General features: G+C 39.4%; 1 protein-coding gene and 1 long non-coding RNA gene across 2 annotated transcripts in view; one reads left to right on the top strand and one right to left on the bottom strand.

The window, feature by feature from the left end:
- CDH13 (cadherin 13) overlaps positions 1–21,970 on the top strand; it is a 967,094-nt gene that overhangs the window by 172,079 nt on the left and 773,045 nt on the right. The window lies entirely within an intron of this gene.
- On the bottom strand, positions 16,158–18,970 carry LOC120622966 (uncharacterized). The gene is made up of 3 exons (XR_005658604.1): positions 18,913–18,970; positions 18,098–18,242; positions 16,158–16,175 (listed from the first exon to the last, which is right to left on the bottom strand). It is a non-coding gene; the product is annotated as an uncharacterized LOC120622966 (long non-coding RNA).

The following is a 21,970-nucleotide window of genomic DNA, read 5'->3' as shown; positions in this document are numbered from 1 at the left end:
TCCTTCCTTCCTTCCTTCCTTCCTTCTCTCTAATAGGAGAGACTTGCCTATAAGAAGGATTCATTTGAGACAGAGGTGAAAATACATGGGAGAGAAGGAATCAATGATGGTATAAATCTCCTGAGAAGTAGGAGGGAATAGACTTCAAAACTTGGGGGAAGCATTAACTTCTTATAGCAGAGAGTTAAATAAATGCATGACTGATTAATGAATAATGGAACCCCTTTGATGGTATGTGTGTATTGTCCCCTGTCTTAAAGATAAGTCCTTTAGTGGCTCCGAAGGCAAAATAATTTGCTACAGGTCTTGCAGTGATGGAATGCAGATTCAAGCAGGTCTCCAGAGAGGATGTAGGTCCCTTTGTCTTGGAAGCACATGTTGGTGGTTTGATGACATTGGGATCTGAATGGTTTCACACACTTGTGGGATATGTAGATGAATGTGTGCTAAAGTGAATTGGAGATTGAGGTGCTTTGTTGATATTTCCTGAGTAGGTTTTGAATTTGGGATTGGGAGAGGCATTATCTGAGCAGGAAAGATTGGATTTAAGGGCTCTAGGTGGTTAAAAAGTAAGGGTGCCATCCTCGAGGGAGGGCTATTTGGTGCAGAAGGGTTTGGGGCTTCAGAGCCACACTGTCCCTTTTCCTGGGATCAGAGCTGCAGTATCTCTGAGGTTCCAAGCCCTGCTTTTGACACCCACATCTAGTTGAAGGTTACAAGCCTCTCAAGAAGCAGATACTAAAACCATATTGACTGATGTGGACTTTTCTATGCATCAAAAGGCTCAATAATGGTAGGCTCTTTTTAAGTGCAAAAAATGCTTCTCTGTAGATAGTGTGCCAAGCTACCTGGAGTTAAGATAAAAGGCTTCAAAAGGCAGCAGCTTCCTGAAGGCTGCCTGTGGCCACTCACATTGCTGCTTTGGCCATGCTGACCCCAGACTGCCAGGGTCAGCCTTTGCATGTCTCTCTCTGTCACTTTAGATCTTGTGAGCCCCAGATCTCTAAGCCTTCACTACTGAAAGAAACTGAAACAACACTTTTGGGTTTACACTGCCTAATGCTACTGCTGCTATGACATCTGCCACCTGTGCCATTTTGGAAAGCATTGACCTTCAAGTTCAATCAGTCTTGGTTTCAAATATCAGCTCTTCTCTAATTGTCTGTGGAATCCCGAACAAGTCTTTTGCCCTCTCTGAAGAGGTCACTATGCTGGGCACTGGGGCCTAACTGCACAAACAAGCATGATCTTAACCATTGGGGCAAGAGTGTATGTGCCAGGTCCAGGGAACACACTTAAAAAATGTCTAAGAAATTTATTATTATTTTTTCTTGTCCTTTATGTACCAGGCTCAGCAGCAAGTATGCCTTGTTGTCCTATCTAATACACAGTAGGGTGCTGGGAAGTATAGCATGGTTAGCAGACAGCTCTGCAGAAAGTAAGAGCCGTGATGCAGTAAGAACTTGAGAGTAGGATGGGCACAGGGTCAAACACCCTAATGAGGACAGAACGTGGATACATCGCAGCTCCACAGGTTACTAGACATAGGACCAAAGACAATTTACTTGTCTCTTGGTCTGTGCCTCATTTTCTTCACCCACACAATGGAGACAGTAATGGCACATACTTCTGGGGATTGTTGCAAGGCTTAAACGAGCTAGTATGTGTCAAGTGCTTAGAACAATGCCTGGAACTTGGAAAGTGCTTGATAAATGTTGGATATCATTTCCATTTTCAGAAATAAACTACTTTCATTAGAGCCTGCCAATCTCAAATGGAAATCAGGTGGGAATAGTGATTAGTTGAAATTCTGCACCAAACTGCCCCCTTTTGAATGCTGTTCATAGTCTCTTTTTCAATCCTGGGCCTCACATATGCATCTCCTAATACAAAGAGCAGTGTCCCTAATAGTGGAATATCACTTCACTGGTACTATTTGTTGACCACCCACTATACTGTGGGCTCTCAGCAGCTTTAATTACAATAATTTTAGGTTTGTTTAAGGCATTATATTCTAGAGGCATTATATTCATGGATGCTTTTAATTTAATTATATGCAGTTTAACACCACAGATGACTGTTGGGGAAAAAGGAAAATTCTGTTCTTTCTGAATGTAGAACACATGTTTAGGACTGATTAAATACAATACTGTGTTGTTTTTTTTTTTTTTCAGAATAAAAAAAATGTATTCAAAAGTAGGTGACAGTATGTTGATGCTCAGACACTTGATCTGAGGCTTTGTTGCCAGAACAGGCCTGATTATGATTAAGGGAGGGGTATGCACGGGATCAGCCTTATACACACGTTAGGGATCCAGAGGCCAGCTCCCACCGGGGCCTCAAAGTCAGCCTCTGTCCTACAGAAATTCATGTTAGCTTTCTAAACAGGTACTTGAAAGGGGTAAGGAAATGAGGATGTTCCAGGCACAGATAACAGTTTGCACAAAAGTTCTGAGGTGGGAAGGTACCTGGTGTGTCTGAGAAAGCACAAGGAGGCCATTGTGGAGTGAGGGGGAAGATGAGGTTCAAAAATTATGAAGTAAAGATTGTGTTTAGACTTTTTATCGTCATCGACATCATGATCACCACCATCACCACTACCACTTCCCCTAATGAGACTCAGCAGGGAGCAGGCCATCGTTCCTGCACCCCTGAAACTCAGACTCTGCAAGGAGACAGTTAAAGGACAACAGAACCTTTGCTGCATAAGAAGCGAGTACAGATTTTAATCCAAGGTGGGCAGAAAACATGACCTAGAGGAAGATGAGATAGCTAAGCTTTGGTATTCTTGTGAGGCCAGTAGAAATCAGGCAGGTGAACTGGTTGGGGTAAGGCTACGTTATGCTGCTCTGAGAACCCTGAAATCCCATTCTGTAGCTTGCCTGGTCTCTTCTTTCAATTATCTCTACCCACTTTCCACCAGTGCTCCTGTGGGAACCCATTCCTTTTCCTGACCACAACTCTGGACCTGGAAAAGGTTTCCTCTCACACATTATGATCCCACTATGAGTTCAACAGCATCCAGGTCCATCTCTCCTGGTTCACATTCACTATGTTGATAGGCAGCTCTTTTCAGCTCAGCCTGCTCGCTCTATTTAGGAATGTGTTTATATTAAGTCCATTGCTCTGTGCATGTAGCCCAGTGAAATGTGTACTCTGGGCTCCAGTGACCTCTGAGAAGAAGGGATAATTAATAAAATAGCGACAAAATATTCACACACACATACATGGTTATACTTAAATACATGAGCACGCACATTCAGGAATGACTGCACATACAGTTAAATATAAATGCATCCATATGCTCATATATGAATATACACACATACTCACAACTACATGAATGCAAGTATACACACATTCATCTGTATTATATATAAATGCATGCATGCACATATACATGTACACATTTATATGTGAATGTACGAATATTCACATATATGATATAGATGCACACATGTGTTTATAAATGAATGCTTATATACACACATACATGTATGGTGTGAGTATATGTATTATGTGTGTGTATATAATAGAAAGCCTAATTGTACCATGAGCTTTACATCAAGTCTTCCATTTTATGTATACCACCACCCTGCTATGCATGTACTACTACCATCCCTGTAACATAGATGAAGAAATTGAGGCTTTAGAAGTTTAAGTTTCTTGCCCAAGTCCACACACCTGAGAAGTTATGAAGCTGAAGTTCAAACCAAGGGCTAAAAGGAAGAAAGCCCATTCCATCCTAATGCTTATGTGATGTAAATAGAAAGAGGCAAAAACACATACACAAAAATTAAATAAACTGTAGAGTTGGTCCTTGAGCTGCTCGTAGAAAATATATATGGAGAAATGATGAGTACATAATGTGCCAATTTCTATGAAAGAGAAATAAAAAGCTATATAGGAGCATAGAAGAGATAATGGCCTTTGAGTTGGCTCTTGAAGGATGAGTAGGAGTTTGCCAGAAGGCAGTAGGGGAGCTAAATATTTTGCATTTTGTTTAAAATTATAGGTATCATTATAGCAAGATAGCCAATGTTGGCCTTTTAGATGTGTTTAAAAGGCTCTAAATACCTTTGCTTAATAGCCACAGAATGGGGGCATTTTACTCATAAAGATAGAGGTGACACCTCAAATCTGTCCTCAAGCATCTTTCAGCTGCATGCAAGTGATCTAGGGAAAGTCTCCAGAAATGGCGCGCTCTCTCTCTCCCCCTGCCCCCCGATTTTATTTGCATATTCATGTGTCTGCAACAAAATACAAGTCTGCTTTCATTGGTGTCATAGCTTTGAATAAAGAAGAAAACACGGTTAAAGGTGAAATAAGTTATGCCTTTATAAAGCATTTTCAGTGTCAGAACCTGCTCCCCTCTGAGCACTTTTTTGAAGATCGGTAATCAAAAACTGCTTTGCTAAGAGGTGCTGTCAAAGATTGTGTGGACATTCTTTCAGCAAAACCATCGGGCATGTGTGATTGCTTCTATTTATTCAATACTAAGAAATACAAAATTGAGTTCTATGAGAGAAAGAGAAAAAAAACACATTCTCTACACAGACTGAATAGGTTTCATTGTGTGTGGTGTTTTTAATGCCTCAAAAAAAAAAACAACAAAAAACTGATTGCTATATGAGTAATTCTGTAATTACAAAAACAATCAATTAGTTGATCTAAATTAATCAGACAACATATTTTATCCTGCTAAGCATGAAGATAGATTTCAGGTAACTTTCCAGAAAAGGGAGACAAACATTTATAGCCACCAGCCAGGGATAATGATGCAGATTCAGTTCTCAAATGCTGGTTTCTACTTCAGCGTATTTCAGAATTACTATGTGAGGAGCAATCTACTAAGGACCCATGAAGTCCTATCCTTTTTATTCTGCCAAAAGCTCCTAAACTACCCTTGTCCCACAGCCCCTCCTTCCTCTCTGTCCCTATCTAGGGGTGAGACTTTCCTGCCTCCTTGGCTGCGTCTTCCATTCCCCTGTCTCTCACCACATTGTATTGGAAGGATGACAGCCTGGGAGACAGGGAAAATAGGGCCTGTGTTTTGATGGTGGCAGAGTTATCTAGGAGGAGAGCCGCTGAGCAGGGACCAGGTAGCACTGGAGTGAGTGGGAGGTGTTTTCTAACTCTCCCTCCTTCTCTTTCCTTCCTTCCTTCCTTCCTTCTCTTCCTCCCTCCTTCTTCAGTATTTACTGAATGCCCTTGATGTACTAAACACATTTTCGGCACGTGGAATACATCACTGAAGAAAAAGAATAAAGATCCCCATGCTGGTAGCACTGACATTCTAGCAGGAGAGACAATAGGACAAATGATAAGTAAATCATGAGTATTTTAAAAAGTGACAAATGCCATGAGAACAGCAAAAGTAGAGTAGAATAAGGAGGCTGGAATGCTGGGGTAGTAGGAGGCAGAGCAACTCGCTAGTGCTAAAAATGGTCTGAGAAATGTTTCAGAGACGCGGCAGAAGGAGTTGGAGGGCACACTGCAGTTGAACAGGCCAGAAGTCCATCCTAGCTGTGCCCCACACATGTCATTTACGTGAATGCATCACCAACTTCTCTCAGTTCCATCATCTTTAAAACAGGAATATTTGTATCTGCCATGTTGTGATATGGGGAAGAGTAAATAAGACACTGTTGAGAATATCATTAGTTCGTTTATACCACTCCTCATTAAAATAACAATGACAACAACAACACAAAGGATTTGAAATAGTAGTGTGTGTAAAGCATCAAATAGTGCATGTAAAGCAGAACTTGGCATGTGCTGGGTATTCAGTACATGTGCAAATCTGTAATCAAAAACTAAACAAAATGAAAAAATCTGAAAACATAAAAGCTTGAATGTTGAATTCTTACAATGCATAAGGTACTGTTTTAAATGCTTCATGGATATTAGCACATTAAATTCTTACAACCCTTCGAGGTACTATTTTATGCCCATTTTACAGATAATGAAACTGAGGCACAGAGAACTTAATTTCTAAGGACTGATAGCTAGTTAATGCTAGAAGGCAGGATTTGAACTCAGGCATTCTACTTCTGTAACTGTACTGGAGTTATTACTCAGGCCCCAGGATGTAGAAATAAACCATTCATCCATTCATTCGACAAATATTTATTGATCATCTACTATGTGACAGGTCTGTGATAGCACTGAAGATACAGAGGTAAACAAAATAAACTGAGTCCTTCCCCAGAAACATGTAGGACTCACACTTTATCTACCTGAGAGATTCGAGTCTGAAAAAACATTCTTTAATGGGATGACTCATTTATGCTCCAGAATTTCTGGCCGTGGCCATGAATATAAATATTCCACCCCCTTATTGGACCATGAGCACTAATGTTGGGCTGCAAGCATATGGTAGATTATCTTTATTCATATGAAGAAGGCTGCTCTTTCTTTTGCAGAGTCCTTCCCAGTATGTCCATGGGCCCTGCCTCTACCGATAAGGGGTGAACCTTGTGACTTTTAGACTGTGATCTCCTCATTAGATAAAGCCATCAATTATAGCAGAAATGATCATTATTGGCAAGCTGGAGACCGACTGCTGTCAGAGAGGAATGGGCTCCCACGAAAGGTTGAAAACTGATGAGTATTTAATCCTTGAACTTCGACAGCAACAATATTAGTTGAAGGTCTGTAATGCATTCACAGTTCTCATCTGACATTTTCCTCACATCATTATTTTTCTGGTTTTACTTTCAAATTCTCCATAGGATCATTGACATGAAATTCTGAGAGGAAATTTGGAACATTAATGACTGTTTAAAGCAAATGAGTAAGTGTCCTTTCCAAGAGGAAATTACCTTTATGGTGTTGGCATAAGGCTATTTTTAAAATTTATACTAATGAGGAGGCAACACAAGGTAGATGACTAAATTTTCCAGGCTTCGAGCTGGCCCATGCAGCCTCTGTGAATACAGCCTGGGGTGGGCTCTGTGTGCCCTTGAAAGGCTGGTCCTAGGTGCAGTGAAAAGCCTGTTTTCTCAGCATTCTTTTTTTTCCATAACTGATTGTTGAGAGCCTTGACAAGCCAGACATGCGGTTGGACACTAGACTTAGAACAGTGAGCACAGCCATGGAGCTTGCTGTCTAGAAGGGAAAGAAGACCCTCACCAAGTAATACCACTCCTAGATGGCTGGCTGTAAATATAAATAAGTGCTCTAAAAGAGGGAGAACAATATTCTATGGCCTCGAATAACAGAGGACTCTGAGGTTGGGTGCGGTTATGGAGAGTTTCCCCAAAGAAGAAATACTTGCCCTGAATCCTGAATGAAATATAGGGTCTAGAGAGGCAAGGAACCAGGTGGGAGGAAATTGTTTCAAGGAAAGGAAAGAACAAGGGTTCCAGGAAGTGTGTGTTCCCTTCGAACCATTCGTATTTCCTGATCCTGGGGTTCCAGCCCCAGTGATGAGAGAATCATGCCCCCTACTGATTGGCTCCCACGCATAGAACAAAGGGGTTTTCCTCGGTGATATCTATAGATATATAGCTAATGTGTTTTGAGTGCTTACTATATAACAGGAACTGGTCCAGATGTTTTACATGAATTAACTCATTTGACCTCTAGAGACATTAGTCTCACTGGATTGGAAAAAGTGACATTAATAACAAACAAAAGAGAACCTAGCTTATTCATTACAGCAATATTTGTTAACAAACAAACACACAAAATATGAAGGCTCCCAAATGTCTATTAAAAGGGCAACGGGAACACATGCACAAATGAGTGCTGTGCATCTCTGAAAAGGAATGAGGAGTATGGCTATAGACTATTTGGAATAATCTTGAGATATACTATGCAGGGGGAAAAAGTAAGTTGGAGAAAAACGTGTAATGTGCTACTGCTTATCTACAGAGGGAAGTAGATATAAATTTATATACAAAATTTTTTATTTTAAGAAAAGGGGAGTTAAACCAAAATATATTTTTAAAGGATTTCTATACCAATGATCTATTTCTGTGTAATAAAATTAGTGGCTTTAAGTACGAACATTGTTATCTCTCATAATCTAGGGTTGTCTGAGCTCCATGAGGTGGGTCTTGGTTATGTTTGCAGTGAGTGGCTGATACTGGAATCATCTGGATCATCTAGAATCTTGCTCATTTACGCGTCCTGGTTCAGAGTAGGGAGACTCAGGCTAAGGTGGGGCTGGAAGAACTGGGGCTCCCTGGGCATCTTTCTTTTCAACTTGGAGGCTTTTCAACTTGGAGGCTTCTGGGAAACTGGTCTTATATGTTTGTTTGGTTAGGGCCCCAAAAGTGTATTTCCTGAGAGAGGCAGGTCAAGCTGTCTTAGCTTTTATGATTTGTCTCAAAAGTTATATAGTGTCAGTTTTGCCACAATTTCTTATTTTGAGACAGTTATAATGTCTACCCAGTTTCCAGTGAGTTGAGGAGGTAACAGATAACCCAGAGAGGAACTATCCCCAGTGACTTTAAAATACAGTAATTTGACTGTATCCGTTAGTGGGATATATTTTAATGGCAATTAAAAAAAAAACTAAAAAGAAAAATCTTAAACTGTTTTCAATAATGCTATTGGAAGTTTCATTGATATTGCTATTGTTATTGCTATTGTTGTGTATATGGAGAATTAAGTAAATGAATAATTATGTTAGCTTTGAGGAGGCTTGGTATCTTGAAGTGTGGATGAAAGAAGAAACAGATGTAAGATCAATGAAGTTAATTTAAAAGATTGGAGCCCAGAATTAGAATTATCAATATGAGTTCATTACATACTCTGTCTTAAAAAAGTTGTACATGTCTTTATTAAAAAGGCCTAGAAAGAGTGACCACTCCAGTGGCAATGAACTTCCTTAGCAAATAGATATGGTCTCTAATGACCATTCCTCAGAAAATAAACTAAGCCTCCTTGTGTAAATGGTTAACTTCATCTGTAAGCAGGAAAGGTACCACATAAATCTGTAAAATGTTGTCATATTAAAGAGCAAGACAGTTACTTGATGCTCTTAGGGTCATGTCATTTAGAGACACCAGCATCAAGAGACCAAAGATGAGACAGTTTGAGCACCAAAACAAGATTAGTGATTTCAGTGGATTGAAACATATCAAATATGTTAAAATCTATATATTCATGCTGCTATGGAAGAACAACATTACTTATTAGTCACCTTTCAAAGATGATAGAGACCAACTCATTATTGTAGAAACTGGTAAATGAAGGAAAAGAACCACTTACCCTGCCTTTCTTCTTAAGAAGCCCAGGGTGAGATAATTATACGATTAATGAAGGGAGTTTTTCTTTATAGTTAATAAATGATGAAAAAAGATAGAATTAGAATATCATGAATTTGCAATTCCTTCTTAATGAATGGATATAGGCAATGGCCATCAGTGGTTGCTAACATAAAAAGGGAGACCAGCAGACATTTTTATTTCCTGAAGGAAATTCATACCCACCACCTATGAAGTGGTCTTGAGCCACAAATATTGAACCTGAATCAGATCATGCCTCCAGGATATAACTACCTCTTTATAGAAAACACAGCGGGTAGGTGAGCATGTTCAGTGACATCACAGGGATACATCAGTCAAACTGACACTGTGAAAACAACCCAGATTGTTCAATGAAAAAGTGCAAAGTCAAAAAAACATATATAATTGGGAGTTCTGTGAATTAAAAAACCATTTAAGAGATAGATCAATTAATCAGAACGTTTTGTCCTAATTTGGATCCTAATTAAAAATGAGCTATAAAAATAATAAGATACTTAGGGAAATACGAATATATACTGGATATTTGATGACATTAACATTCTTGTTATTTTTGTTCAGGTACAGTAATGTATTGTGCTTGTGTTAGAAAAAAAGAGCTGTAATTTTTACAGACACATTATAAATATTTACAGATAAATAGTATGATATCTGAAATTTTCTTTAAGAAAACCTGGGGAAGTGGATGGGTGTTCATTTGAACCAAGGGCAGGCATGACTTAAATGATGATATTAAATGATGGATACAGAGAGGTTCGTTATGAGATTCTCTCCACTTTGGTGTTCTTTTTTTCTCTTGAAATGTTTAATATGAAAATATAAAAAAAAAATTGAAAGGGATAAAGGACTTTTCCCCCACCACAAAGGGCTTTTCATCTTTGATTTTTAGTTAGTAAATATCGGAAAATGGTCAGACAACAGAGATGCATCTCATTTAGCCAGATCAGTGAAGGGGGGCGCTCAGCTCTTCAGCCACCTTCTGCGACTCTGTGTGCCCAAACTGAATTCACCAGGAAAATGTGAGGAGCCTACTTTGTGTTCTGCCATTTTAAGTAATGCCTCACTTTCTAGGAACAAAGCAACTCATTTTTTTTCTTGATGCTTCAAAAACCAAAATGATAGAAAAACTTCTCATTAGCTGAAAATTGTTTTTGATTCAATTTTGAGTTTAGTGAATCGTGAGGACTAAAATCTCCTTGGCCTATTTCTCCCAGATCTAAACAATCTTAACAAATATTTTCAAGATGCATTGTTGGCTAAGGGAGAGGCGATTTTGATTTGAATTACTTTGCTATAAATAGCCACACAAGAGCCAAATGAAAACCTGAAAACAGAGGGTTGCTTTTGCATGAAGTCAGACTATTTTAGAACTGCAGTGTATCCTATATGGCAGGAGGCTTAAATTGACCAAGTCAAAATTCTGATTTTAATAATGAATGGGGAAGAGGATATAAAATGGTTGTCTGGTTTTTATTTTCTGCATACAATCTCAAATTTAATCCCAAACTTGAAGCGTTGATAAAATTTTAAACATTTTAGTAATTTTAAATTGTTCAATGCTGCACGTGATCAGAACCTCAATCATTTAAAAAATAGGTGCTTCTATTATATGTATGTGAATAAAAAGTCCTCCAGAAAAGTTAAATTACCTCTCTCGTCTCAGGAATAGAATCCCAATAACTTCCAGATTGAAGCACTTATGGGAGAAAAATAGGTGAAGTGCTCCAGTAATTTTAAATTGCTGCTTACAATAAAAAGTACCTGTAAATTACTGAATGTGGCAATTTGTTCCATAAGCTTTTTTGATTTGCAAGTAACTTAGTGGATTTGCTGGTAAAACACTTTGGCAAGTACCTTAGATAATTTCAAGACTGAGTATACACATCTAAATGTGATTAAAGTGTGACATTAGCAGGTACCGACCACAGGAAAGTGAGGTAGGTTTTCAAGTTTCAACAGCTGGGGAGGCTGAGAAAGACTATAGATGACTCTCAGGGGACCTGGAAAAGGCACTAAGAATACAAAATTAAGCTAATTACAGAAAAAAATACCACATGGCTGGCATTGGAATGATTCATCAAGCCCCTGGCATGTTCTGCTTACCCTCTGCCTAATGATAAAGTAGTGGTTATTTCTGACTGTGGACACCTTTGGTTTATATCTGTCTCACCCAAGCAATACAGCTTTAGCCTTGCTCTGCTGGTGCTAAATTTCTTTTTAAAAATAATAATGTTAATCTGGTAAAATATGCATGATGGGCTTTTAGGAGGAGACTGAGAGAGTTTCACTTTGTAATTTTCCAGACACAGTGCCTTACTTGTCTTGTGAACTCCGTTCCTATAGATGTCTTCACCTTTACTGTTTTGGATAAAAATTTATTGTTTAGTCACAAGAGTACTTTGGTTACTGGCTCTGGAGTCAGCTGCAGTCTCCAAGGACACAAAGGGGTCAGTCTGCAACCCAGAGAGTGAGGGAGATGGAGCCAAGAGTTCTGAGCAGCGAGCTTTAGCAGATGATTGGGAAGGGGCTTCATGATGATTTTCACAACATAGTGATGATATAAGGCCTGTGCTGTAAGTCAGGGTGCATAGAGAGGTGTGTCCCTCCCTTCGTAGAAGTATGCTGTAGAATTGAGGGAATCCGTAGCCAGAGCTGGGCCAGCTTCCTTCTGGCCAGTGTCTGAACTCTTTTGTTTTTGGCCTCACAAAATAGTTTCCGCTGTGGGGAAACTGAGACAAGACATGCACCCTCCAGGGAGAATTGGGTCTAAAAACTGCTCTAAAAGGACCCTCAGCATCAATGCCCTTTTCACTCTGACAGAATAGGCCAAATATCGGTTGTGTTCTCTGAACAGAACAACAATGGATAAGGGCAAAGTAATTGTGAGAATTTAATGTATGGGGATATTATGGTGTAGTTATGGTCAAGTGTGGTATGAGTATGGCATGGAGGCAGAGCTTCCTGTTTGTTTATGATCAGATTTATCACCCTGATAGAGATAGAATATTCTCCCTTAAGAGGTGTGGGATAAGAGTGGAGAGACCAACCTTCCAGGTTTGCCCAAGACCAGCCCACTTCTAGCACTGAAAGTCCTGTGTCCCAGGAACCTTTTGGTCCCTGACAAACAAGATGGTCATACTATCTTGAGAAGTTAAAGAGGATTCATTTTCTAGATGAGGTTAGCCTGCTAGTTTAGCTCAATGGTATTTGATTAGAAAAGCTTCCACTAAGATGAGACTTTTAGTACCGCCCCAGAACCATTTCTGGAGCTGCATCCAGGAAGAGATTGCAGGAGTTAGAGAGGATGCTGGACCCCAGACAGCTGCTTCCTTCACAGTAACTCCTTTTGTATTTGTATTATGAACCAGGCTTTGAGATAAAGTTTTATATATCAGAAGCTTCCTCAGGGTTGGAATGTTTAGGCTGGGGCGATGGCTTTAGAAAACGGTAGAGACAAGGGATTTGTGGATTGTCTGTAAGTGAGACTGGCCCATGAAAAACGGTTAGAAGGGGTTAAGAGAATCCGGTCAAGTCAACCAAGGACTTGGCAACATACACACACATGTGGACTGGAGAAAGACTGAGGAAGCACATCAGTGAGGAAGCAACCTTTGCTTTTGACTTAAAGTTTCTTTTTATCTCCCCTCCCTCCAACCAAAGTTCTTCTCTGTGCAGATCTAGAGCCAGGAAACTATAAACTTTGACACCATCTGACTAGGATGATGGACATGGAAATGTGCACTTTGGGAACCCTGTCCACCTCCCTGTCTGCCTCCCTGTCATACCATTTATAAACTGTTGAGTTCCAGGAAGGAGGGGCCAGAATTGCATTTGCCTTCAACCCACTTCTGTTTTCACCACTACCCAAGAGGAAATAATTTGATTTGGGACTACAGGGGGTAAGGCGGGGAAATGACATTGGAAGCCAGAGAAAATCAGCAAGAAAATTACTAAAAGGAAGAAAAAAATCTAACTGACTGCATATTACCTACAACAAAAGTTAATGAAATTCTGCTCCTTCTTACACAGCTGTATTCAGTTTGTTTTACATTGTTTGGTATGTAAAAGGATTTGGCTTTGTGTTATAGAACTAATTGCTTACTAGATATTACACGGATATCAAAATACTTTATAAATATTAATTAATCTTCACCTAATTCCCTGGCAGCACAAATAACCAGTGGCATATTTATTGAATATGTAAGCAATAATCTGATTCTTAAAGACTTGTTTTCTCTGCAGAACCTTTCTCATCGTTTTCATGTGTCAAAATGCTTCACCTCCTTTAAGAGCCATATCACATGTTATTTCCATAATAATCGTTAGGAAAATAGTAGTAAAGATGATTTTAAGAATAACCATTATCATTTACTGAATATCCACCTTGCCAGGCCCTGGAGTAAGCATTTCACAGACATTTCATTTAATCCCCACAATATTCCTATGAGGAAAATATATCACCTTTTTTTCCCCTTAGAAGACAGAATAAAATTTCCTAGAGCTGGATTGTGGCAAGAGTAGGATCCGTATTACACTTTTTATATAAAGCTAATAAGAGCCGCTATGCTGCACCATTTCTGACTTTCATATTTGGAGAATATACTTGGCCGTATGCTTATTGACTCCTCCATTCATTTATTCATTTGAAAGAATCTATTTGAATGCCAGCTATGTGAGAGACACTGTGCTAGGCCCTATTATGGTATGCCTCATGCTGAATCTCCAGTAGTAATAATGGAAGTCAGCATTTTTTCTCTCCTTCCATCCTTTGTGGTTCCCAAGAGCAGTGAGCGGTGTTGTTTGCATCAGACATGGTACCTGGCACAATGAACCTTCTTGAACAGATGGGGAGCGACACAGTGGAAAGGAAGACGAGAATCTACAGTTTTGTTTGTTTTTAAATGGGTGAGGGATGGGAGAACTGAGAGGATGAGAGAATTCACTCTCTTCTTTCCTAAGGCTCATCATACCACTTGCCTGTATATAATATTATTGATGACGTGGTATTAATAGTATTATTGTATAGGCACCATATATAGTTACATATTTCTGTGTGTACTTACCTGTCAGTGTCTTACTATCTCAACATTCCCTGAGGGCAGGGGCTATTTGTATCGGTTTCTGTTAGCAGTATCTATCTACTGGTTAGTATTGTATTGGGTACATAAACATTTGTTAAATGGATCTGAGTCATTCCACACATGGAGGAAGGCCAGTAAAAATGGTATTACATGTGTATTATAATGGCTATGGAAAGAATTCCAACCCCAGACATAGTCTGGCTCTTTTCTAGAATGCACAGAACTTTTATATGGCAAGATGTGGAATGGGCCATTGAAGGAAAACTGTCCCATTCATAATATTGTATATAAAAAGGTACCTGGTGTTATAATGGGCCTGCCATACAGAAGATGCTTAACAAGTCTTCCTTGGAGCTGAAACTGAACCATGTCTTTCTTGTGACCTAATTCCCTGTTTGCTCTCCCTTACTATCCAAGGCCTCGCTTCTCAAAGTGTGGTCCATGCACCAGCAGCATTGACATTACGTGGGAGGTTGTCAGAAATGCAGAGTACCAGGTCCTACCCCAGACCCGCTGAATCAGATCTGCATTTTAGCAAGATTCCAGGTGATTTGCATGCACAGTGGCTTTGAGAAGCCTTAATCTAGGGGCTTCTTTGCAGTCAGTGATTATGATTTGCAAATTGCCTGTATTTCAGAAATCTCAACTGAAATCATATATTTATCCTGGGCTAGTTTGACATCAAGTTTATCTGCTTTCAGCCAGAATTCTATTAACTCAGTTTAACTGGTTATCTAAGATGCTCGTATTTGACAATTATGTATATCTTTGATCTTTTTTATTAAGTGGCAAGGGTGGGGAGGCCCTGGGAAATGAAGTAATTATTACTTAATAACTGCTGTTTGCTTGGAAGAGCAAATTTTTTCAAAGAATGAAAGGCATCAGAAGGAAGCAACCCAAACAATAACACAAAGGGTTCCTGATGACGAAGGGTCTGAGGACCCCAGCTATGGATCAGATTGCCCCAAGAAAAACCAGCCGTAAAATAAATACAAGACAAAATAACAATCACATCCAGGTCATTTCACTTATGAAACAGAAAGGGAAAACAGGAAACAAATTCTCAAATACAAATATTTCTGTTGATCCACATGCTTTCATGGGGCCGGCATAGTGAAGGCAACCTTCCTAATAACTAATTGAATTTCTCACCTTTTGTTCAAATGCCTTGCCCCCTTGGTTTTTAAATAACATCTAAGGGCAAAGAGGATCCAGGACTTTGCAGAATGACTTTTCAGGATGCAATGACATACAGAAACACCCATGCTCCTAGGTCCCCTCTGCTAATGGTGAAATTATATCAAGGATGACCTTTTGAAGAAATAAAACCCATTATCACATGGAATGTGGAAGCTATAAAAGATCAACACTTGGAAACCAAAGCAAAATCCCACATATGATAAATTAATTAGAATAGAAGTTACACAAAACCTAGACCTTCTGTGTGACCGCTATTTTATAATTACCTCTTCTTTAAAGGCGGAATGGAATCTTTTATGTATGAAGATGTTACTGTTGACCCTAAATGCATTTGGAATCAAGGAGACATTTTTCATATATTGAAAATAAGATTTGATTGAGTGCTTGTGAGTGGCCTAGTGAAATCTCATTAAGCTACTGTTTATTTTAATTTCTTATAAACGAATATTAGCCACTAATTATGAACATGAAACCAGTCAGAAAATAAGTTTTTTAATGTCTAAAGTTTGCGTTCCAACCCTAATGAGCGCACTGTCTTCTTCATAGTTTTAAATGTTTTACAGCAAATAGGTACTTTGGAGTAACTTTCCATTTCCTCCTCCTCTTCTTCCTTCTTTTCGTTGCTCTATTAACATGGCTGTAAAAATCCATATGAAAATCAGAAAATGCAGTCTACTAAACATATCTATAGGCAGTGTGAAACCTGCTGTCATTATCCACAGTTATAATTAGATTTATAAATCATGCACAAGATTCGTAGTGAAATATAATCTAATACTCTTTCGACTACCACCACCACAAAAAATAAAAACAATAGCAATTTGAAATCATTTTGATAACATTGCCATGTTACAATAAGCTCATACATCTAGATCAGTCAGCACTGTATATTCTGAAACACAAATGGATAGAAAGAAAATGAATTTCTTGATTATCTAGCGGGTGCCAACCACTGAAATGGTATCAAAATTTGACTGCACCAAGGAAGATGGGCAGATTTTGATTCGGATGACAACTTCCATTATTGGGCAGCAGATGTTAGGAGGCTGTGTTGGGAAGAAATCTGATGTTGAATCCAGCAAACATCATAAAAAAGTAGCAATGGAGTAACAATGTCTATTACATGGACCAGCTAGAAGGATATGACATATTTACAACAAAATTCCCATCTTGGAATTATACCTTCTTATGCCTAAAACGAGTCAGTATGTTGTGGTAGCACTCTCACATGGCAGACCACGAGAGAGCTAATGTGAGAAGACAGGTGACACAAATCCATCCCCTAAGAGCCTTCTCTAATTTGTACAGCAACAAAACATCTCAGACTTTCCAGAGATTTCTGATTTCAAATGTTAATAATATGAATAATTATATAGTGCTTCCTTACCATGTGCCAAGCACGTTAATGTGTTTGTTCTTCACTAATCCTTTAAAATAGTTAAACCTACCCTTATCATGGATGCAGCAAACTTCAGCCCAGGAAAAGAAAATGTCTTAGTAAAAGCTACATACATAGTAAATGCTGGCATGACGACTCATGTCCAAGTCTACTTGACTTCAAAGTCCAAACTTAATACAAGAACATAATGGCCTCTTGCTATATCATGTTGATCCCATGGACTCACTGAGTTGTCAAATTCTTAGTTTGGAAAACATACTCTGAATGTGTCCCTCTGGTCTTCCATTAACCACCCAAAGGACTTGTGTTGCTTTTGCAATTAGTGGAGATGGAAATTTGCTCCATTTCTGTTCTTCTCTGTGTAAAGGAAAGTGTCTAATGCCAACTCGGCCATTTGGATGGAATCTATCTTCAGTCTACTCCAGTCCCATAGAATTCTCAGGGGACACCTGCACCGGAACCAAGGCTTGAAGGAAGACCTAACTCTAAGAAAGCCTATAGCTCAGGGTCTACGTATGGGAGAAAAGAGGTTATGACCATGATGAGGGTCTTTTCACAGTTGATACCATTACAATGTGAAAAGATCTTATAGGAGAGCCTTGAACAGAAGATAGGCTACAACTGCTTTGCATTTCCTATATTAATAACCCACTTCATCAAAGGATTAATTCTTGATGCACTGAATACAATTCTTGCTACTGGACCCTCGAAGGTCTTGTTTCCCCGCACCTGGCAGGCTGCTTGTATCTTTCAAATGAATTTAAAGGTCAGTGGCTCATGCATGAAAAACAGGGACCTGCACGAGATGGCTGAGCTACAGACAACCTTTTGTCATTTGTGCTGAAGGAGAAGTGAGAGAGATTCAAAACCACATGGAGGCCCCGATCTCTTATGCATACCTTTGTTTATTCATCTGAAAAGCACCTTCTCAAGGCCAGTCATGGTATCAGGGCTATCTGACATGACCATGCAGCCATAAGAAAGACTCCTCTAAAGAAAGAGAAAAGGAGAAAACACAAAGGCACCTTACATTGCTGAAGCCTGTTAGTTAAGAATATGAACTTTGGGGTCCCACAAATCTTGGTTCAAGTCCCACCTTGCCTCTCTGCAGCTGACTAACTTTGGGTCTGAGCCTAAGTTCTCTCACGGTTGTCACTTACCTGATTATATGTCAGCTCACACAGTCGGCTCCACAGAAGTGGACTGCTGGGTCCATGGGACTGTATGTTGGATGTTTTGAGACACATTATCGTCTAGAACAGTGGTCTGTAAACTGTAATCTATGGGTCAAATCCATCCTGGCACCTGTTTGAATACAGCCACACGCTAAGAATGGTTTTTACATTTTTAAGTAGTTACATTTTAAATGCTTATATAAATACCTACATAATATCTTCAAATTTGCCTCTCGATTTATAAAACCTAAAGTATTTACTACTTGGAGTTTTAAGAAAAAGTTAGCAGACTCCTGTTCTGGAGCAGTGTTATGTAATAGAAATCTAATTTGAAGCACAGATACAATTTTAAATTTTCTGGTAGCCATGTAAACAGAAGTCAAAAGAAACAGGTGACATTATTGTAATATATTTTCTTTAACCTGATAAATCTAAAGTAGTATCATTTCAACATGTAAGCAGTATAAAAATTAAAATGAAACATTTTACATTTTTTTCATACTAAGTCTTGAAATCCAGTATGCATTTTGTACTTACAGCACATTTTATAGGCACATGTGGCTTCCAGAGTTTGAACCAATTTATGCTGCATCTAATGTTCACAGAGAAAGCGCTGTGAAAATTTTGGTCCCTTCTCTCTTTTCAAGATCACACAGCACCTGGATTTAAAATCCTTGTCTGTCCCATCTTTTGATGCAGGAGCTGCATTCTAAGCGGCAAATAAAGACCCCACTCAGTAAATTTCCTGGGGAAAGTGAATCCAGTTGCTATATTCCTTGATCAGATAAAATGATCCTTACCTCTAGGAGGTAAGCATTACTCTTGTTCTGTCACTTCCTAATCCACTGCTGTTTCGTTATACATAGCTACCAGGGGTGGTAGCTATGTATAACCCTAGGATGCTAGATTGTGAGGAATCCCTCTGCCATGACAGAGCTGAGCAGTGGCCTCATCACTCCTGATCTTCAGAGGAAACTTTTCCCAGGCTCTGAAGGTCTCAGCTCACACAGAGGAGGCCAGAACTGCCTTGCTGTGATGATCAGTCTAGATACATGCTTGCCTCCAGCAAACCGAGGACATTTAATTCTTGGCCAGGGTTTCATCAACTTGATCAGTCTGTGACAATAAAATGAATATACGTCTTGGTCACACCAAGAAATCTGCCCTGCATACACCCCGGGAGATCATGCTCCAAGCCCTAGATTCTCCGTGTACAGCAAAACCTCATTTGCTCGGGTCCTGCGCATCAGAATTTGCCATGATTCATTCATAGCATGTGTGAGGTGTCTTTAGTAAAATGTTTGAAATGTTTTCTTTCTTTGTGGCATTCCAGGGCTTTGAGTTCAAATATGAGCCTTGTATGTAGAAGATGCTTCATTCATATTTATTGAATGAGTAAGTGACTGAATGGCAAATTGTCTCTACTGCAGTTCCCAAACTTAAGGGACCCTGAAATTACAGGGAGGGCTTGTGAAAATACAGATTATAGAATCCCACCTCCAGATTTTCTGACTCAGTGGGTGTGAGGTGGAGCCTGAGAATTCACATTTCTAACAAGCTCCCAAGTCACATGGAAGCTGCTGGTCTGACTGATATCTATCCTCATACCTCATCACTCAACTCCGGTTGAAATTTCCTGTTTGCAAACCTCCCCAGATATCTTATCCAGGTCGAGGTTTCTCCAACTTAAATCTTTTATGTATATTGAACCACATTCTCTGTAGTTACTGACTTTTATTTAAATCAATTTACTACTTGGCACAAATATATTTAGAAAGGAAATTTTCTATCATTACCCTAAAAAAATCAATATTGCTTACTATAAATAGGAGGTAAGCATTAAAATAGACAATTATTAAAATAAAAAAATGTTCATCTGAGTATATTGCCTAAAATCATTCTACATACCATGGTGGTATATATAACTCACTTTGAGAAAAATTGATGAAGGACGTCAGGCCTAAAGGGATCTTTTTCTTCAAAAGAGCACAATTATGTTCTAGAGTAATGCAAATGATAGCATCTTGGCATTTTCTGTTGCTGCCTTTGAACAGCAGACATCATGTTCCATTCTGAGGCCACTAATGCTGAGTGTCTGCATTCTGTAACACCTCGGACGTGGCTTAGTAAGGAGCCTATCCAACTCACATCTTTGTGACAAGACGAGCTGAATTCAACTCAATCAATAAAGTCATTCTAATTTGCATTTTCATAACCCACCCTTCCCTTCTCCAAGTGTGATTTTCATTTTTAGAACAGCTATTCAGTCAATGGATATACATTCCCTTTAAAGGGACATTTATCACCCTCGAAAAATCTTATTGCCAAATCTGAATAGTCTTTCTTAACAACAGAGACTCAAATTCACTGTCAAGATTAAGAGGTGGAGCTCGAATGCGCTTTCCTGGAGCATCTCATGATAAAATAGATTACAGTCTTAAAATGGACGAGCCTTTGTGGTGGAAGTCAAACATATATACAAAATGTCCACGTTTCCTGTAGACCTTTGTGCACTGCGAGTGAGCACAGAGGACCAATCCTGGGACTGGAAGTGAGGCCACTTGGATTCTCCGTCAGGCAGGTTCAGCTGAGTGACTTGAGTGAGGTACAGAAACTCACTGACTCTTAATTACTTCATCTTTAAAATGTTTGTGATAGTGATGACTGGGAGGGTTGCCGAACTCAGAAACTTGTGGTGAGAAGTACATGGTAAAGTCCATGTAAATTGCCTCCCCTGAGTTCTGGCACAGAGAAAACAAATGAAATACAGATCTGTTGTTCGTATCAGGGACCGCCTCCAGGCTCAATGATTTGCTAGGAGGACCTACAGGACTCAGGATATAGTCATATTCATGGCTAAGTTTATTACAGGGAAAGGATACAGAGCAAGATAAGCAAAGGAAGAAGGTGGCTGGGGTGAAATCTGGGGGAAACCAGGCATAGATCTTACCAGTGGAGTTGCACAGGATGTGAGTAATTCCTCCAGCTATAGGCTGTGATACATGTGAAATGTTGCCAAGCAGGGAAGCTCACTAGAGACTGCGAGCCACTAGTCTCAGTGGTAGCTGAGTCACATAGGCACCTTCTGTCTGGTACGTAGCAAAATTCCAGGCTCTTAGAAGGAAGCAGCTGCTCAGCACAAACCATACTGTTTGTACAAACAGTTTAGGCATAATGAGATACCCTTATCAGTTTAAGTGGTGGGAACCCTCCTGAAATCCACTGTCCAGATGCCAACTTAGAGCCAACCTTGCAAGCATACCTTTCCAAGGCTACAGTTCCAGACTTGCTCTTTTAATGCTTTTTGTACAGTGTCATTGGCCATAAGGCCTCTCCTCAGTCTCGAGTCTCATCAACCATGCTGCCTTCTAGCTGTCCTAGCCTCCCTCCCATCACCAAGCATCTCCCTGCAACAAAGCCTTGCCTTTGTTCTTGTTACTGCCTCTGCCTCAAATGCTCCTCCCTGACCTTGGCGTGACCAAGTCCTCATCATTGTCATTAAAGACACTTGCCTAACCTCCATCTAATGTCTTTCTTCCTATTCCACCATTCAGTTTTAATTTCTCTCTAGAATTTATCACTCTGAAATTATCCTCTACTTATTTTTTACTTGATCATCTCCTCCACTGGATTTAAGCCTCATGAGGCCAGAAAACATATCTGTTCTGCTTAATATGTTATCTCCAGTGTCTAGTACAGGATTGGAGGTAGTAAGTGCCCACTTAATATTTGTCCCATGGATATTGGAAATTATTAGGAAACATTTAATTTTTCTCTAGCCCAAAGAACAAACAAAACCTCTAAGCCCTTCCTATTTATGAATTTAAAGTATTTCCTTTGGGTGTTGAAAAAAGTTTC

This window comes from Pteropus medius, unplaced genomic scaffold, assembly GCF_902729225.1.
Source record: "Pteropus medius unplaced genomic scaffold, Ma_sr-lr_union100, whole genome shotgun sequence".
NCBI classification, from domain to species: Eukaryota; Metazoa; Chordata; class Mammalia; order Chiroptera; family Pteropodidae; genus Pteropus; species Pteropus medius.
Note: the sequence above shows the minus strand (reverse complement) of the source record. Positions and strands in the feature narration are given on the sequence as shown.